Below are 19,308 nucleotides of genomic sequence, written 5' to 3'. Positions count from 1 at the left end.
ACTTCATATCGATTTGTGTGGTCCTTCATCTATCGAAAGCATCGGTGGTAACAAGTATATTCTTGTTATTATTGATGACTTTTCACAATTTACATGGGTATTCTTTCTAAAGCTCAAATCTAAAGCGACTCAAAAGCTGAAAGTGTTTATCAAGCAAATTGAAATACAACTCAAGAAGGTTGTCCGCAACATCAGGAGCGACAATGGTCTTGAATTCAAGAACAGAGAGTTTGAAGAGTTTCTTGCAGAAAAGGGAATTAGTCACAATTTCTCAGCTCCCTACACACCGCAACAGAACGGAATAGTCGAAAGACGAAACCGATCTTTGTGTGAAGCTGCCCGAACTATGCTAAGTTTTGCTTCCTTACCTCTTTATTTTTGGGCTGATGCTATTTCGGCTGCTTGTTTTACACAGAACAGGTCCTATCTCAACAAGCGATTCACGCTCACACCATATGAGATACTAAACAACAGAAAGCCCAATGTGAAATTTTTCCATGTGTTCGGCTCAAGGTGTTTCATCTTTAACTCTAAAGAACACCGCAACAAGTTTGATGTCAAAGCCGACGAGGGAATTTTTCTGGGTTATTCGCTCACATCCAAGGCATACAGGGTCCTAAACAAGCGTTCGAGAAGGATTGAAGAGACATACTATGTGACCTTTGACGATAGCTATGTCAAGAAGCTACAGGCCAAAGAAGACACCGCTGGGGAAATCTTTCCTCTAACTGGCCAGGTCACAGTCTCGGTCGCCAATTTATACGACAAATTTCTAGAGCTCTTTGACGAACCGGAGAAAGCTTCACTCTCCGAAGCAGGTGCAGCAGACAACAAAGTTGATAATATGAAGCAGATTGTCGAAGATGCTGCTAGAAGAATGCATGAAGGAGAATCGACCACTAATGACTCTCCATCCAACAACGCTTCAGTCGAGGGGGAGCCAAGTTCTCAGGTCGAGGGGGAGCCAAGCTCTCATGTCGAGGGGGAGCCAAATTCTCATGTCGAGGGGGAGCCAAGCTCACAAGTCCAGGGGGAGCCAAGTTCTACAACTTCAACCGAAGATACCTCTCCAACCGAAGGTGCTTCAACACCTGGCAGCTCAGCACCACAAGAAACACCTGAACCTCATGTTTCTCAAAGCTCATAAATTGAGGGGGAACATAATGATATGACACTCGATTACGATAGCCAATCTGAGCCAGAAGAAATGATCAATGCTGAACTAGACCCAACCTTTGATCCGAATTACCCTCCTCTTACCAAATGGACCAGAGATCATCCTATATCTCAAGTAGTTGGTGATGTATCTGAAAAGGTTCTGACCAGATCACAACTGAAGGAAAAACAGACATCCTTATTTTCAAAGGTTGAGTTTTGTATGTTTAACTCATTCATATCAAAAGTTGAACCGAAGACAGTTAACACTGTCCTAGATCACTCTGATTGGGTTCAAGCAATGCAAGACGAACTGAACGAATTCGAAAGGAACAAAGTCTGGCGTCTCATTCCAACTCCTCCAGATGCTTCGGTTGTTGGTCTCAAATGGGTTTTTAGGAACAAAATGGACAAGGAAGGTAATGTTATCAGGAACAAGGCTCGTCTGGTGGTAAAGGGATACTATCAGGAGGAAGGGATAGACTATGAAGAGACTTTCGCTCCAGTAGCTAGGCTAGAATCTGTTAGAATATTTCTAGCTTATGCTGCTCACAAAAACTTTGAGGTTTTCCAAATGGACGTCAAGTGTGCATTTCTCAATGGAGAACTCGAAGAAACTGTGTATGTGGAGCAACCTCCTGGGTTCGTGAACGAAAAGCATCCAAATCATTGCTATATTCTGGATAAAGTTGTATACGGTCTCAAACAAGCTCCGAGAGCCTGGTATGAAACGCTTACAAAATTTTTAAAGATGTCTAAATTTAAACAAGGTTCGGTTGACCCAACCTTCTTTCGCAAAAAGGAAGGTAACCACCTTATGATAGTTCAAATCTATGTCGATGACATCATCTTTGGCTCCACGAATCCCAGCTTAACAGCTGAATTCAGAAAGCTGATCGAGACTAAGTTTGAAATGAGCTCAATGGGTCCTATTAACTTTTTCCTTGGTTTAAACATAAGACACGGACCCGAAGGCATCTTTATTAATCAGGAAGCTTATACGAAGACTCTTCTAGCAAAGTTTGGCATGATGGGAGACTCAAAAGTCAAAGTCCCAATGGCATTCGGCACCAAACTTACCCCATCTCTAGATAAACCGGCTGTCGATATCACGCTCTATCGTCAAATGATAGGCTCACTGATGTATCTAACTGCTAGCATACCTGATATCATGTTTTCTGTGTGTTATTGTGCTCGATTTCAGGCAAACCCACGCGAACCTCACATGCTTGCAGTGAAGAACATCTTACGCTATCTCAAACTAACCACCTCCTTAGGTCTATGGTATCCATCCAACTCAGGCTTCTTCGTTCAAGCCTATTCTGATGCTGACCTTGGAGGATGTGGACTCGACCGTAAAAGCACAACTGGTGGCTGTCAATTCCTTGACGGGAAGTTAGTCAGCTGGCAATCCAAGAAACAAACGTGTGTGTCATTGTCTACTGCCGAAGCAGAATACATTGCCGCTGCATCCTGCACATCACAAGTGATTTGGATCCAGAGTCAACTTTGAGACTATGGACTCAATATGAAGAAGATCCCACTATATTGTGACTCTGAAAGTGCAATTAGGATCTGTCATAACCCAGTGCAACACTCTAAAACCAAACACATAGCACTGAGGTATCACTTCATCAAAGATCACGTGGAAGATGGAAACGTCGAAGTTCACTTCGTAAGAACCACTGATCAACTGGCTGACGTCTTTACCAAAGCTCTTTCTGAAGCATCATTCAATAAAATATTGCAAGGGCTAGGTATGATGGAATCAGAGTCAGTACCTCACACTACCTCTCAACCTCAAACGTAAGAAGCGAAACCAACCGAACGTTCGGGTTCGGTTCAACTATCTGACTCGCTCATTACTTCAAAGGTAGTTTTTCTCTATTGTATATTTCTTGTACAATTTTGTTTTTCCTTGTGTTACAAATATTTTTCCTTGTATGTCTAAATTCCTTGGTTTCTCAAAATTTCTTCAAAACCGAAACCTACCGAAGGTTCGGGTTAGGTTTTTCAAAATTTTGTTGAACTGAAACCAACCGAAGGTTCGGGTTCGGTTTTTCAAAATTTTCCTAAACCGAAACCAACCGAAGGTTCGGGTTCGGTTTTTCAAAATTTTCTTGAACCGAAACCAACCGAACGTTCGGGTTCGGTTTTTCATATTCTTTCCAAAGTTTTTTTTTAAGTTTTATTCCTTTTCTTTTCTTCTTACTTATTTTTTTAATCTCAAAAACTCCAAAAATATTTTTTTTAATTTCTTGTGTGTTCGTGTTCGTTTATGGGGATAAATTTGATGAATTACCTAAGTGTCCCTAGAAGCATGCTGCTGTATGTGTCTCAAGCCTCATAAGATTTTGAATAATGGCCTTCATGACCTGGTATACACAAACCTTGTCTTCCCAATAAGGCTAACTCATTTATTCTAATCGTGAGCTACCTCACTCTTTTCTCACATGAGTTAAGAGTTTCCTGCTTGGTCCTTATTTTCGCAGCAGAGGTACTATGTTCTCTTACACCATCTCCATTTTACTTCTCCACTACACTCGTTCCATCATGGTAACCCTTGAGACTCTCAGAAATTACCGCTGAGGTTTATGGTTACACAACATCTGTGTTTATGATCTTAGTCTCGTGTCACTACGAGCTAAGTGAAACCCAAAATTCAACACCTAATGAATTGACGGTGAACAATTAAGTTGCTCAAGTAACTTCACAATTCCCCAGTTCCTTCACCTCCACCAATCTTTACCACTGCAACCGAAACACCACCAGTAACCGACCTACCTCCCGTAACCGTACCACCTCAAACCGAAACCCATACAACCGAAACTACCCATACTCAACCACCACCCAAAATTATACCAACACCCACTCAACCTGATCCTACCAAACCCACAACACCCCCAACTTCACCACCCCCTTCATCTCCTGAAAATGCCTCTGATGGCGAAAACCCTTACCTTGGTGGTGAACACATGATCTTTGATTCGGTCTACTATAGTCCGTTTCAAGTTCAAAGTGACGAGGAGGATGATGCTCCAGTGACAAAGAAGCATCTCAAAGAGCTTAACGAGAAGGTTGACCTACTTCTCGCCTCCTCTTCCAACCAGCAGTCCTCTCTTTCTGAAGCTGCCCTTCAGAAAATTGTTGATGCCTTTTCCAGGGCTCAACATGATTCGGTGGCCTCAACAACTGCTGCGATTGATGCCTCTACCAGAGCCTGTGAGGTTGTGACCGAAAAAGTCGATAAACTATTCTCCGACGCTTCTGTCGTGCTGAAGTCCTTGCAGGAAAGCGCCCATGCCACCAAGACATCGTTGGAACCAATTATTCAGCAATTGGCCAACTTTGTCTCAACGGAGTTGACTTCATTCACTACTCTTCGCCAAAACCTAAGCGACGACAACTCGGCACTTCGTGCCTCCATCGATGCTCGCCTCGCTAAGCTACACGAGGATCTTGCAGCTGAGCATTCTTTGATGGACGTTCTGGCGGGCAAAACAACTGCCCTCGAAGTCAAGACCACACAACTCTCCAACTCCCAACAACAACTGGACGATCTTCGATCCGAAAGGGAGGTGATCAAAACGTGTGTTTCGGATGTCCACGCCGCATTATCCAACATCCTGGAAGCACACGATCCCATTCTAAACTTTTCGGTGAGGCGTACCCTCACTGAAAAACTCTCTCCGACCATCGATCTTCTCAACAAAATCGAAGGTCTACCGAGTTTCGTGTCCATTCCGAAACAAGGGGGAGATGAGAAGACTGGATCGAAACCACCTCCTTCCTCTAAAGCTACTCACACGACCGAATCTCCTCCGGCTGGTCAAGCTTTGGGTTCGGGTGTGAAGAACAAAGGCAAAAACTTAGCTGAGGAAGAAGATGAAGAAGGAGACAAGGAGACCATTGCTGACATATTAAAAAGAAAGAACAGTCGCAAGGTTGACGATGATGCCAGTCGTGTGGCGCGAGAGGCTGAAGAAGCCGAACGCAAACAAAAGGAAGCCCACGATCTCCTTGAAAGCTGGAAGACTCTCTTCCCTGCCTGGACCAGGGAGCGTTTGATTAAAGAGGCCATAGAAACTCCTAGCATTTTATGGCTCGAGCCGGTTATCTCGTTCGACTGCAACAACACTGTCGATTCGCAGTTCGACATGCCGCTGACTCGAAAGGCGTTCATCTTCCACGTCTTCTCAAACATTTTTGAAGTCCCTCACCCGAATGCTGAGCTTGACAGGGAGCTCATTGACTTTTATCTGGCGGCTGCTCATCCTCAATTCCTCACTTGGAGCGCCCAGAAGATTGTAAACGTTCGGGTGCTGAAACCTTATACCGAAGGTCGTTTTATAAACGTTTGGTTCAAGTTGATTCGGGGATCTGCAAGAACTGCTCATATTATCTCCCTGGCAGATCTACCGAATCTAAATCCTTATGATTGGATTGTCCTGTATAATATCCTTTTGACTAATGAAGCCGAATATGGTCCCATTCTAGACCATGTCAAAAGGATGTTAGCCTGCTACATCATGGAGGTTGCCCTAATGGATCAGGAGGTCGCCACAGTATTCAAGAAGAAACCAAATATTGCTCCTGTGGGATCGGCCAGTGATCTCAACCAAATGCAATTGGGCAGGATCGACCCGAGACGCAACTCGGTTATGTTCACTAGAGCGGAAGGACAGAAATGTCTCTTCGCTTTAGCTGACAAGCACCTTTACACCACAACTTGTTTGGAGCATGTGTTATTCATTATCAAACGGTGTAAAGAGAACACGGCTGATGCAATCAAGTACTTCAATGATATGATCAATTGGTACATCCGGTTTAGACAGACCATTCTCTCCATCACCAAATGTCTGTTTAGCACCGTGAAGAAGAAGGTACCTGCTTCAGCTGCTGGCCCAAGTAACTAGTGAAGATCTCGCTCCAAATTGACGCAAAGGGGGAGATTGTTGGGCTGAAGATTATTTTGAAGATTGCGTCTTTTGGGCTCGATAGTATAAGTTACTTTGCATTCCGGTTTGGGCCTGTCCAACCGAGAACCTTTTATGTTTTGTATATAAGTTTACGCTTGCATGCATATTAGGTTAACGTTTTAGAGATTAACGACATAGCGTTTCATCTAGAGAATAACAGGTTTCTTTAATCGTTCTTGTAACCTACCAATCCTCTACAGTTGATGTTCTTAATCGAGCTCTTCTGAGGATTTTGTTTAATCATTCGACACGTTTGATTCCATCTTGACTTGTTCTTATTATTGCGTTCATACAGTTTTATATTTACATACTTGTTCTAGATCTAATCGATCTTTGTAGATTAAAGGTTGGTTTAATCTCAACAATTGGTATCAAGATTTGTTTGAAGCGCACGACTCACGAATAATCGAACAATTGATATGCCTATAGAGAGTAATGCAAAATACTCTCCAACTTATGGTGTCCCATTATCAGATCCAATCCTTTATCCTACCATTGTAGGGAGTTTGGTTTATCTAACTGTCACTAGACCGGATATTGTTCATGCTGTTCATATGGTTAGCCAGTTGTCACTGCTCCTACTACTGTTCATTGGGGAGTTGTTCTTCATATTTTGAGATATCTACGTGGTATTCAGTTCCACACTCTTGCGTTTCCATCTTCATCATCTCTTGAGTTGCGTGCCTATAGTGATGCAAATTGGGATAACGATATTTATGATCGTAAGTCCACTACTGGGTATGTGTTTTTCTTGGAGATTCATTGATATCATGGAAAAGCAAGAAACAAGATGTTGTCTCTTGATCTTCTACATAATCTGAGTATCGAGCCATGACTATCGCCACTTGTAAGATTGTTTGGTTGAGATGGCTTCTTCCAGATATGGACGTTCGCATCACTCAGTCTATCCTATTGTATTGTGACAACGAGCGTGTGATAATGATTGCCAAGAATTCAGTGTTTTATGAGAACACAAAACACATTGAGATTGACAGTCATTTCACACGACATCATCTCCAGAAGGGCACTATCTTCCTTCCTTATGTTTATTCCTCTTTGCAAGGGGATGTTAGCCTAATAAGATTTTAGGCTTTATCATATATTGGGTTTTATGATTGGGTCTTTTAGTTAGGAAGCCTTCATTAGCTAGTCTATATATTATGTCTTTCTCTTTCATTGTATTTATACTTTTCTTTGATAATAATACGAAACCTAGCCGTTATATATATTTCACTTGTTAGTTTCTGTAAATTTAATCAATACTGAAGATATTCCGCATAGATGACATTGTTGCACACGAGGGAGGATTTGTTGTTGGTGGTAGGATAAGGGAGAGGAAGTGCTCCAGCTTCTTGGATGGGATCCGAAGATTCAACGATAATATGTTTCGAAGTTAATGGTGGTTCTTCATAGCGACTTTCAAGCTAGGCGATGGCCAAACGCAGGTGGGTGGGTTCGGTGATGATATACATAGCGCACCCGATGTGTTCTTTAGTGTTGCGACACAGGAGATCTCCGACTTGAATTGATACATCATGTAGAACATCTGGGTTAATGCTTTCGATGGAGAAAATGGATCGAATAAGTTTGAAATTAGTGCAAAATTAAGATATCAATAGGAAAAACAATTGAACAACCATTCCTCCATTGAAACAACAACTAAATCTGTTGAGCATAACTCCAAAAATACAATGCAAGATCAATTTATTTATAATCTGTCATATACAATCAACTTTAAATAATCCCACAAAACATGATACTTCAAACAAAAGTGAACACATGCTACTAGAATATTGATATAATATCTTAAACAACAACAGAAGCATGCAACTTCATCAAAGTTAGAAAATAGAATACATGCTACTAAAGTTAAACAAAGCCTACAACTATCAAATATTGGGAGCAAAAGATTACACATTACTGCAACTCCAGAGAAAAAGAATTTGACATCGAGATTAAACCAAGCACTAACAAATAGAATCGACAAGAAGAACGGGTTACCGGAAATGGCAGGGACACCAGCGGTAGGTGCCTAGCTAAGTTGTGTCGTTGAGAGGAACGACTTATTAGTGATGGCAAGCATAACAAGGCTGTAAATTGTGCCCACGATGATAGGCGTTAGGAGAATGAAGAGGAAACGATGTAGGAGAAAACGCGTGAAGGAAACAAGGTCAATTAGTTTTTTTTTTCTTCTAAAATAAAACCTACAATTAATATGTAATTATGTAAAAAATTGCCTTTAATTGGTAAATAGTTTTCCTAACTACAAGACTTTGGTAAAAAAGTCTTTGCCTTTGACCCACAAATGCCCCTTCTGCACCGCTTCATCGTCGACGTTAATCTCTCTCTCTCTCTCTCTCTTAAAACGAAACTATGAAACCGGTAGATGCCCGCTTGCTTCTTCCTTCAATAAGCCCTAAAATCACACCATCGCCTACTTCCGCTAATACAGTCGTACGCGCCGATTGGGCGACGATGGCGGTTCAACCGGACGACGTTGAGCCAGGTGGTCGGACAATATGTTAACGATGGTGAGCCGCACACGGATTCCGGTGCTGGTAAGCCTTACCCAAATCGATTTAACGTGCTCGTCTTTCTGTTCGTCACCGCTCTCTCGGCCAATAGGAAACCGGGCTTACTGAACCCTCATCTCCCATCATAAACGGAAGCACCGAAGCAGCCAAGCAGGTATGGTTATATTTACGCGTCACAGAGGATCAATCATCTTACTTTCCATCGAATCGATATGCTTCTAATATCTATAAACTAACTTTTCAAACAACTGTTGTTGACAGCTTCTATATTCATTCATGTTATATACATATGGTAACTGTACTCATTTGTGTTTAAATTCTTTTTTGTTTGCTTTAGCTATTCAATAGTGGAGGAATTAGCAGGATTCGGTGCATTTATACATATGTGTTCTAGAAATCAAAAAGAGATCAATAATAATAGGAAATGTAGTTTTGACTTATTTTGAAACATGGTTCTAATATGTTTGGTTCTCTTCTTTCGTTATATTGCTAACATGGTTCTAATATGTTAATTTTCTGTGTGTTTGTAGAATAACATTTGTAAGATTACACTGGTACTTTTATGAATGTGGTTTACGTACATTCTGTTTATGCAAATTGTGATTATGAGTTTTCCACACCAAGAGGCATGGGTTACCTCATATATATATAGTCAATAAAAATACATATACACCCTTCAAGTATACAATAAAGAATAAATGACTATACAAATAAATAGCTACACTAATACAAATGTACGCTTTTATTTGCTTCTTTAATCTTTGGTAGTCTTAATTGGGTGCGATACTTTGTGTAGGGTTGGAATGGACGGGAACCGGATAAAAGAACTCTTGGAAAGTGAGTTCATTTGTGGGAAAATGACTTAAAAAGGTAACGAAGCTTCAAAAGTGTACAAAAAAGATCATTGTTGTTTTTTTTGTACACAAAATACCATTTTACCGGTTATTGTAGTTTATCCGGTTTCCAAATGTTCAAAAAATACCATTGTTGTTTTTTTAGTACAAAAAATATCATTAATGTTATTATTTGTACACAGAATACCAACAAAATACACATGTGTTCAACTAAAACATTGTGGTAACTAGGCTTCAGGTAAATGGGATGAGAAGAGTGTAATCAGCAACTGCTTGTTTAATTTTTGTTGAAATTGTTGGAAAAGATCTTACTTCCACCGTATGATCCGCCGAACAAGATTACATGTGTCCGCCGAACAAGATTACATGTGACGCTTCGGCTGACAATTTTTTTTCAAATCGGTGATGAGAAGAGCATAATCAGCAAGTGCAAGTGCTTGTTCGACTGTTAGATAGGCTAAAGTAGAAGCGTTCTTGTATGCCTCTTTCTGGCTTCCATATGGTATCGATTCACCATAATATCGATGCTAGATCAAACCACCTAGTTTTTGATAAAATTGTATTATTAAAGGTCCGCAAGTGAAGAAATTAATGTAGAGTAGAGTGATTAGGGCTTTTACTTCGGGGAAGATGACCATGGCACCAAAATGAGGGGCGAGTTCCCAAACGAAGTCAGTATTGGCAGCGAACCATTCGATGTTGCCTTCGTTGCCGCAATAAAGGAAGATTGGGCCCAAACGATTAGGGCCTGGGCCCACCTAGTGATCGGAGTTGATGAGATAACGTTGTTGGAACTTGGGAAGATCATCGAAGCTGAAATGATCAAGAGTCTGATCAAAGTATCATGTCTCGTAACTGTACTTCAGCTGAACGAGAATGTTTTGGTTTTTGAGATGCCGTGGGGATTTGCCGAGAAACGGAGGTGGCCGGCAAGATTCCGGCGTTGATGAAAGTAGGCAGATGATTAGGAGGAAGAATAAGAAAAAATGGGGTTTCCATGGTGGTGGAGGGTGGCAATGAAGAACAGTAGTGGCCGAAGTGAAGTGGAGGGTTCTTTATAAAAAATAGCTAAATTTCCATTACATTCAAAGAAGTTTCAAAAATGTACAAAAAAGACTATTGTTTTTTTTTTTTTTTTTGTACACAAAATACCATTTAACCGGCTATTGTAGGTTACCCACAAGGTTTTATTTGAACACATATGTACTTCATTGGTATTTTGTGTATAAAAAATATATTTTAATAGTATTTTGAGTACTAAAAATAAAATAATGATATTTTTTGTACATTTTTAAAACTTCATTACCTTTTTAAGTCATTTTCCCTTCATTTGTTCTACATCTTTTTTCTTCAAGTTTCTTTTTAGTTTGAATTTGGCAAGATTTGTTTTGAATATGTTCTCCATTCGAACGATTTTAGCGCATTAGAATTTCACAAGGTATACAAACAAAAATGTCAAGAATTGCTTGCATGCATGTTTCATTTTAATTTTATAAATCATTTTCAGGAGAAAACGTTGTTAATAATGTATATATGTGTTGTTGAGTATGCTGTTGAGTATGGAGAAAACCAAAGCCGGCCCTACTAAATGGAGAAGCCTGAGGTTGTTGCATGAAGGGCCCTACTATATCTTGATTTGTATAATCATGAATACACAGATTTTGGTGGGTCGTATGTCTGGTCTATTTTGTTTGATCGGTATTGTTACAAAACTATTTTCCAGGGTCCTTTTTATCTTCATGGGTAGGGCTTATGGTGTTTTCGGATTCATTTATGATATACACTTATCATAATAAAATGAGTATTGATTTGCAAGGTTATACAAGTTTTTTACAATTCCAACAACATCCCTCAGCCCCATGCGAAGCATGGGTTACCTTGTAGATATGTATTATTTTTGTTTTGAGCTAAACTATCATCCAAATTATGAGGATGTATGATTGTTTTTTTTATCATTTTTTTAGATCATCGGTATTAGTTTTATGGTATTTTTTTTTTTGAAAAATATAAATTCGGAAAATAATATTTGAAAAAAAAAATTTTAGACAATTTAAAATTATTTTACATTTTAAAAATGTTTTTTGTTTTATCTACCAAATGAATTGTTAGGATTACATCTCACGATTTCATAAAATTAGGTCATCTCAAATGAACCTAACTATATATATATATATATATATATATATATATATATATATATATATATATATATATATATATATATATATATATATATATGGGGAAAAGGGAATATACATTATAGCCCCACCTAAGCTTTGGTACTAAACCTCTTGAAAATACATTGTTTTACTATATAAAGATTACAGTTAATAGATTCACGATTAATACTTCAAGATGTAAATTTAAGATCGACACAATAGGGTTTAGGGTTTAGAGTTTAAGGTTTAGAGTTTAGGGTTTATGGTTTAGGGTTTAGGGTTAAGGTTTAGGGTTTAGGGTTTAGCTTTAGTGTTTAGGGTTTAAATTTAGAGTGTAGGTTTAGGTTTAGGGTTTAGTAATGTTCACTTGGATGAAGTAATAAACGATAATTGAGGAAAGAAAATGGAGATGATAAAACGATAATGAAAGAAAGAAATGTTATGGAGAATGATATATTTACCAAGTGAAACCAAACCGGGTATATTTAGCATGTTAAAACGACATATTTTAGAGGTTTAGTACCTAAGCTTAGGTGAGGCTGTAATGTATATTCTCTATCCCCATATATATATATATATATATATATATATATATATATATATATATATATATATATATATATATATATATATATATATATATATATATATATATATATATAGGGTTAGGTTCATGTGAGACGACCTAATTTTGTGAGATCGTGAGACGCATTTTTTTATTTTTTTTTTATTTTTTTAAATTTTTTTAGTTAATTCAAGTTTCGAAAATAATATTTAAAAAAAGAATTTTTTGATTTTTCCATTTATTTTGCATTTTAAAATTATTTTTAAAATATGTACAGTGTAATATTCTATTTAGAATATTTCACGTATTTGTAAAAAAAAAAAAAGATTTTTTTTAATTTTTTTTAGTTAATTCAAGTTCCGAAAATAATATTTAAAATTTTTTTTTTAGATTTTTCCATTTATTTTGCATTTTAAAATTATTTTTTAGAATATGTAAGTTTAATATTCTATTTAGAATATTTCACGTATTTTTCAAAAAAAAAACGAGATTTTTTTTTTATATTTTTTTTAGTTAATTCAAGTTCCGAAAATAAGATTTAAAAAAAGAATTTTTGGATTTTACTATTTATTTTGCATTTTAAAATTATTTTTAGATTTGGTCTCACGGTCTCACAAAATTAGAATGGTCTCAAATGAACCTGAATATATATATATATATATATATATATATATATATATATATATATATATATATATATATATATATATATATATATATATATATATATATATATATATATATATATATATATATAGAAAAAACATCATAAATGGTCCCTGTGGTTTCCCAAAATTTGAAGTTTAGTCCCCGTGGTTCAAAAACATCATAGATGGTTCCTGTGCTTTCAAAACTTTTGACGATTGGTCCTTATTGCTAACTCCGTTAAATTTGTTCGTTAATTAAAGGGCATTTTCGTCTTTTCACGATCACAGGGACCATTTATGATATTTTCTTTTATTTAAAAAAATAAATAAATAATAAAATTATATAATATGCAAAAGGGGGTCCCATCTTTCTCTCTCTCCGCCTAATTCCACCGTCACCACCCATATCTCTGCATTTTTTTTTTGTGAGGCAACCAGCAAACCACCGTACCTCCAAGATGCCTAACTCAATCTCTCTCTCTAAAAACCACTCGATGTCTCTCCAAACCAATTATTAACAAAATAGAAACATTTATTTATTTCTCTAATTAACAAAAGCTTGTTTGTTAATCTCTTCAATTTCAAACCTTCATCCCTACACTTCCCCTGTTATATGTTGGATTTCATATACTAAGTTATGGCTGAATCATCGTGTATTCATTCATAATAAATTATCAGACGAGCTATGCACATTAAGTGTTCGGTGAAATGACAGAACCAAAACATTGCCCTGTTGCAATCACCTACAAATCAAAGATGAATCGATGGTGTCTTTGGTTCTCTTACCGATTTCAAGAAAACCTCCGAGGTTAAATCCTTTGGAACACGATCATCTTCTGATCTGAGTACCAGTTATTGCCACTGTCTTCTTCAATTGAGAGTAGAGGCGCAAATCGATGCATTTGGTGAAGGGATTTAGCAAATAAGGTTTCTCATTTGTTTCTAGCTCTTTTCCATGGAAATCAAAGCTATGGCGGTAAGATAGCCTACACACGAGATGAAGAAACAGACCCAAACGAAGACGTCTTCTCCAAATCAGGTACCGAATGAACATTATGACTTTAATTTACACATATGTAACTCGATTAAAGGAAAGATGAGGATCCTTAAAAGCTATGATCTATCTAAGATAGGAAAAGGGTTAGTTGCGATTGACCAGATGGGATGAGGGGCAACAAACAAGCAGACGATGTAAGAAAGGAAATGGGTTAACAATGTTTGTGGTTATTGTGGTTCTAAACATCTGATGACATCAATTGGGATTGAGTTGTAGATCTGAGAAGTTAACGAGACAGAGAGAGAGGGAGAGAGAGACCCTTTGTTTATTATTTTCTTTTTTTATTTGTTTATTTTTAAATAAGAGAGCAACATCAAAAATGGTCCTTGTGATCGTGAAAAGACGAAAATGCCCTTTAGTTAACGGACAAAGTTAACAGAGTTAGCAATAAGGACCAATGGTCAAAAGTTTTGAAAACACAGGGACCATCTATGACGTTTTTAAACCATGGGGACTAAACTTCAGATTTTGGGAAACCACAGTGACCATTTATGATGTTTTTTCATATATATATATATATATATATATATATATATATATATATATATATATATATATATATATATATATATATATATATATATATATATATATATATATTCTAGTCGTTTACCCACGCTAAGCGACGGGTATATAGTTTGTTACGTCAATAATTTACATTCTGAAACATGTTATATTTTAAGGAATGTACGTTACTTTTTGACAAATCGTTATCGTTCAGTGTTTACATGTCATTCAGAAATGTCCCTTTAAAAGTATGTTGCTATTTTAGATTAAATATAGATGTATGTTGATATATTTTGTTAAAAAATAATATTTATTATGAACGTTCTACTTGGAGAGTCTCATATAGTTGGTTTAATGAATTTTTTCCTTTTGGCCTTTCGGCCAACGGGGAATATTTCATGGACAACAGATAACATGTAGGGGGTTGTTTCATCTCGGTGAAAAAGGATTGTTAATTTATTTTTATTGATTACTATCCTTGCGTAATGAGGGCTTTGAATATTAGCATCTTGTGTAATTTGTTTAATTTTCTTAATAGTTTTAAGATCAAAATCTTAATGTTAAATGTTATATATAAGTAAGTTGCGTGTAAATTAAAACATATGCATTTCCATTAGTTTGAAACATGTTCACGAAAAAGGTACACACATCGGTACAAAAATAAATAAATAAATAAATAAAATAAAAACCAGTTTTGGTCAACGTCGATATAAAATACACAACGCCTTGAAATTCTAACTTGTAATGTTTAAGCGAGACCATATACTTAAAATCCTAAAAAAAATTGATAAAGTACAACCAGTTAAATTGTAATTTTTTTTTGTAAGCATATAGCGGACAAATAACTTCCATATATATTTTTTAATAAAAAATTTAATAATAAATCAAGAAAATAACATCAAATTTGTTAAATACAAGAAATGGCAATGGTCTTTCATTTATATGTTTAAATGTAGAAAAAAGAGTAGCCAATTTTTAGTTCATCATGAAAAAAATTCAGAATACTTTGTTATTATGAGTAAATATTAAAGCGCATCGTTTTAATTGGTTTGTTTTGCAAAATATATTTTTATTTCTTATATTATATAGAGCACATAAACACAAGGGAAAAGCCAACACATGTAAAATTGGGCCAAGGGCAATATTGTCTAACAAAGGAAAAGCCAACACACTTGTGTGTAGAGTAATGCAAAACCAACCAGAACATCATATATTGCACTTTAGCATATTGTTTTAATGCAGTAAGCAATATAACAACATTGGAGGTTACTCACTCCTATTCGAGGGTAAAATGGTCTAGATTGTCCTTTAATGACCAAATCATGAAGACAAAGGCTAATTGTTAATCATCGCACCTTTTAAACTATTGGACTTATTCCAAACTACAATTGAGCTCTACAAATTTTTAGTCAAGCAATGATGAGAGTTTAATATCTTCATAAACAAACATGAATTGCCTCTATTATCTCTAGCTTAATCTCGATACAAAATCTTTAATTGTATGTCTTAGAGCTTTTGTAAACCAAAATAACACCTCCATTATCTATTTTGTATTTTTTTTTTCTTTTCTTATCTATTATATGTCTAATTGTTTTTAGCTTTATTATTCAAAACTGATTAAACCATATGAAGAAAGTTTAATACAAAACACATAAACGAAAAAAAAAAAAAAAAAATCAAAGTTTGACACAAAGGAACAAAATTCATTTCCATGTGAAGACCGATCTAAAAATAACAAAGTGAGAGGCAAAGGAAAAACTCAACCACCCTGTTATGTAAATAGAGCATATAATTTTGTTCATCTTGATGTTTGATAGTGTCATTGTACTTCTTCTTACAAAGCCATGAATTTGTCTTGGTTTTAAAGTGTATCGTGGAAGTAACCCACACCCATTCGGAAGATAAATTGGTCCAGACTGCCCCTGTTGACATAAAGAGGTGCAACTAAGTAGTATTTGGATGCAAATTGATGTTTTTGATGAACTAAAACATGAAAAACTACTAAATATTATATTAGAATCTTGAAAAATCATTAGATAATTCATTGTTTATTATAAAGAATACATGTAACCCTCGATGATGTGTATATATATGCTAAAAAAACCCTAACTTGATTAACACAAAGGGAGAAATTTGGTATGGAGTGCTGGATTCAATACCTTAGCATTAAAGTTTATGCTACAAAATCAAACTTCAAACCCATTGTGTTTCATATGTATCATAAATATTGTCATCCAAATACAATCACGCTTTTCATCAAGATTTAAGGACCAATACATAAATGCAAGAAAATCATACAAATCTAATATTACATATACATATTTATCAGATACACATACAGATTTGTATTTTCAAAGTACTTTGCATATCAACATATGTTGATGGTTGCTTCACATAACTCTTCAAATTCCATCTACCTATAAGACATGGACACCATCTACAACACTACTACACATATAGTGTTAATGTGAATGGTACGGGTGAAGATCAACACAATAGAAACTGTATATGTTTGTATGGAACAATGGAAAAAAGAAATGATGATCATATAGTAGACATAGATTTCGGAGGAGAGTATTATTCTCACTGGTTTGAAGAATTCTTATGGATGGGAGAATTTTATGCCTGAGAAGATACAATGGGTAAAGTCATTATTTGCATCTGATATAAGTAAAGCTTGAAAAAAAAGATGAATGAAATTTGTTGTTTCCTTTTAAGAGGAAGCATGTCCAAGTAAACATTCTTTGTACAGTATATACATGGTTTGGAGATTCTCTGTCAACCAATATTATAAAAATTATTGTATGTTGCTCAATTAATAGAAATGATACTCTTGAGAGGAAAGAAAAACCGATTAGATGCTCCTATTAAGACCTGCCAAAAAACAAATACAACATAATCATTAATATATGGTTTGATTCATTCAAATTACATCTAGGGGTAAAAGTGTCATCGTGACTGGTTTTTAAACAAAATAAAGATAAATAATGAAATCAGGTGAGACTAATTATTATAATAAATTAATCTAAAAAGGAATAGATTGTTTACCACGTGATAACTATGTGACAGACCATGACGAAGATCAAGTGCCATGAATCTATCATGAGCCTTTAGTAATGCAATTTCCTTTTTCTGTTTCAGCTAATGATAACCCTTTATGTTTTTGTTTCTAGGTATGTTGTCCTTGGTTACCAAAATAATTGAAGTGAAGTTACAAAAGATGTGAATATGTTTGAATTAATGGATGGTTTGATTCATTCAGGTTATATTAACGGGTAAAATTGGTATTGTGACTGTTTCACTAAACAAGCCTGATGCACGTAATGTGTAAGAAAAAACACATCCCACTACAAAGCAAAAGCTGTGTAAATTCCTACACATAAATCCATATGAATTTGGAGCAAAAATTATGGTTAAGTGTTAGTAAGTTTTTCAATATGCAACCAAATCCTTTCAAAATTATGCCTCTAACTATTAAAGTTAACAAAAAAAACAATATAACCCAAAATAGGATTTTACATGAATTAATGAGGCCACATTTGAATTGTGAATCTAATTCCAGAAATTGGAAAAGGCTTTGAATTTTGCTTCACATTAACTTGATTTCTAGCTTCTTAAGAGTACAATCCTATAACATAGAAACAAAATAAAAGAACAATGAAATCACAAAAACATGTGGTGACTTACCCAGTTGCAACCCCTCACATAGATGCACTTATAAAAACCCCTGTACACAAACAAACAGATTTTAGAACCATGTCTAAAATCAATATAATAAACAATGGATAGAGGTTTGTGCTTATTTTATTATGGTAGAAGATATGAAGTCTATATCTATATAAAATCTCTCTTTATACATTACTATATAAAAAGGTGACCTTCCACATAAGCTAAAATAAAATAAAGACTAAGTTTTTCGTGTTTTACCGTGTTCTGTCCAAGAGAAGCTCTAATAGGCAATAGCTAAAACACAGTATCGCCCAATGAACAGCTCTAATCCCAAGCGTTCTAAACTACAAATCGGACCCTGAAATCCCAAGATCAGATATATAGAAATGAACAACAACGGGTTCTTGAAAGGATCTAAAAACAAAAACAAAAAAAAACAAAAAAAAAACCTCACTTTTTAGAAACTGTACGGCGTGTTCAATCTTCTATAGTGTAAGAAACAAATCATATACACAAACATTGTTAAACAAACACAGTCAGAGAAACGAAAAAGATGGAGAATAAAGATCTTTATGGTTGTAAAGAGAAAGAGAACGACCTCTGATGCGATTTTGTTTGGTAGTGTGCAATGATGGAGCGTTGCTAGTGAAAAGGATGGCGATGTGGTGGTTGGCGGTGAGTATGGAGCGTGCATAGTTGATGACGATGAGGCAGAGCATGTAAATAGGGGTATGATGTGGTGGAGGTGGTCGATGGTTGAAGTGAATGCGAAAAGGAAGAGCCCTAGCATAGCAATGAGGGCAACCTTGGGTATTTACGGCGACTGGAAGATAAATGAGCCGAGAAAAAGGAAGTTGACCGATTCAATTCACAAATGTGATGGAATACTGGGTCAATCTTATTCGAGAACTTATAAATTCAAAATTTGTATTATGACTTTTTCAAAGGTTTACCAGATAATTCGGAATGTATAAAGTTGTTGTATATGATGTTTTAAGAGTTGTACCTCTTAAAATTCAACAAAACATGCTAAATGTTTATTAAGGGGTATATATATATAATCAATGGCCAAAGAAGTAGATGTACACTTATACGTTGGACGCTCACACACTATATTATACCAAAAAATCAACCTCCTTACCAAGAAAACCAATCTCTTTTTTTCGTTTAATTTATTTTAGA

The 19,308-nt window shown here is 35.8% G+C and overlaps 2 long non-coding RNA genes across 3 annotated transcripts; one reads left to right on the top strand and one right to left on the bottom strand.

Annotated features, from left to right (window-relative positions):
* The first annotated feature begins 8,439 nt into the window (after nucleotides 1-8,439).
* LOC145038709 (uncharacterized) lies at nucleotides 8,440-10,713 on the top strand. The gene is made up of 3 exons (XR_013679507.1): nucleotides 8,440-8,822; nucleotides 9,465-9,538; nucleotides 9,705-10,713. It is a non-coding gene; the product is annotated as an uncharacterized LOC145038709 (long non-coding RNA).
* A 5,996-nt stretch (nucleotides 10,714-16,709) lies between these two features.
* LOC145038708 (uncharacterized) lies at nucleotides 16,710-18,919 on the bottom strand. Of its 2 annotated transcripts, XR_013679506.1 has the most exons (5): nucleotides 18,725-18,919; nucleotides 18,581-18,611; nucleotides 18,385-18,484; nucleotides 18,145-18,184; nucleotides 16,710-17,331 (listed from the first exon to the last, which is right to left on the bottom strand). It is a non-coding gene; the product is annotated as an uncharacterized LOC145038708 (long non-coding RNA). The 2 variants fall into 2 exon arrangements; XR_013679505.1 differs by lacking the exon at nucleotides 16,710-17,331 and having other exon boundaries at nucleotides 17,339-18,184.
* Nucleotides 18,920-19,308: the final 389 nt, after the last annotated feature.

Source organism: Lactuca saligna, chromosome 4 (genome assembly GCF_052625555.1).
Source record: "Lactuca saligna cultivar CGN05327 chromosome 4, ASM5262555v1, whole genome shotgun sequence".
Taxonomy (NCBI): domain Eukaryota; kingdom Viridiplantae; phylum Streptophyta; class Magnoliopsida; order Asterales; family Asteraceae; genus Lactuca; species Lactuca saligna.
The sequence above is the reverse complement of the archived record's forward strand: the minus strand, read 5'-3'. Positions and strand labels throughout refer to the sequence as shown.